Raw genomic sequence first — 1,601 nt, 5'->3', positions numbered from 1 at the left:
ACGTCATTTACGCTATATGGCATTTTGCACTCCTCGGATTATCCAGACTTTGATGAAATCAGCGTATAAACAAACTTGAAGGGGGCGCCACGGGCAAGGTGTTCGAGATAGAGCAAAATGGTTTAAAGACTTTAGGTGGGGAATGACCTCAAGATTATGCATAAAAAATATTGTCATCCCAGTTCTCAAAGTTTATACATAAAGATTATGCATAAAAAATATTGTCATCCCAGTTCTCAAAGTGTGATTTTTACGTCAAAATTCGCAATTTTGTAAGTTTGTGACCTTGTGACCTTGGGACGAAAATGAAAAAAAAAAATCGAGCTCTGTGGGGCTATGCAGGTGCCATTGGGCTAACCAAATACCAAAACTCCTGCCAGATTCGACAAACCCCGTCGGAGAAGATGGATTTTTATGTCAAAATTCGCAATTTTCTAAGTTCGTGACCTTGTGACCTTGAGACGAAAATGAAAAATCGAGCTCCGTTGGGCTATGCAGGTGCCATTGGGCTAACCAAATACCGAAAACCCCTGCCAGATTCGACAAACCCCCCTCAGAGAAGATGGATTTTTATGTCAAATTCGCAATTTTCTAAGTTTGTGACCTTGTGACCTTGACCTCGGGGCAAAAATGTAAAAATCGAGCTCCGTGGGGCTATGCAGGTGCCATTGGGCTAACAAAATACCGAAACTCCTGCGAGATTCGACAAACCCCTCGGAGAAGATGCAAATTGAAATCGGCTACCGCCTTAAAACACATGTTTTTTTGGGCGTGGCTCAACCCATAATGGGTGCACCACGCCCATTCTCGGGAAAACACAACTTGATCATGATATAAACCTCCCACCAAAATTTTATCATGATCGTATCAAAACCCACGGAGTTATGCTCGGGACAGACAGACAGACAGACAGACAGACAGACAGACAGACAGACAGACACACCAATAACGAATATAGTGGTCACTTATTTTTTCGTTAAAAATATTTTTTCGTGAACCAATATATATATATATATATATATATATATATATTTATATTTTTATATATATATATATATATATATATATATATATATATATATATATATATATATATATATATATATATATAAATATATATATATATATATATACATACACATGTGTACACGCAAATAGTTTTCCAGTATACATAGTTGTTCAGCTCGTGCATGAAATGCATAAAAGGTTTTGAAATGTGACCATGGTATATACAAGCACTCAGTTTAATTAACTTTGGCCGCATGTCCACGAAGCCACTCTCCATATGTCTTATGTGGGTGTCTATCACCGACTGAAACTCAACAATCTCATGTTCTGTACATGCAGTTTATCCACCCTCCTGTTGACTCGCCTTTTCACACTAAAACTGCACGATCAATACATGATCTAAGCAGCACACATCACGTACACTCTAGCCCCCACACGTTATCCCTCTCCAACCCCACCCCTCCTGCTATAGGGCACAGAGGAGGAAATTACTGCAAAACCATTAAAATAGAATCTGTTAAGTATATGAAGGACATTCACCAATTTTGCAGTTGTTTATTGCGGTTGCAATGATGAACGGATCTGAGTGTTAA

Source organism: Eptatretus burgeri, chromosome 10, assembly GCF_056783735.1.
Source record: "Eptatretus burgeri isolate ZD-2024b chromosome 10, Ebu_testis_v1, whole genome shotgun sequence".
Taxonomy (NCBI): Eukaryota; Metazoa; Chordata; class Myxini; order Myxiniformes; family Myxinidae; genus Eptatretus; species Eptatretus burgeri.
This window is presented reverse-complemented; position numbering follows the sequence as displayed.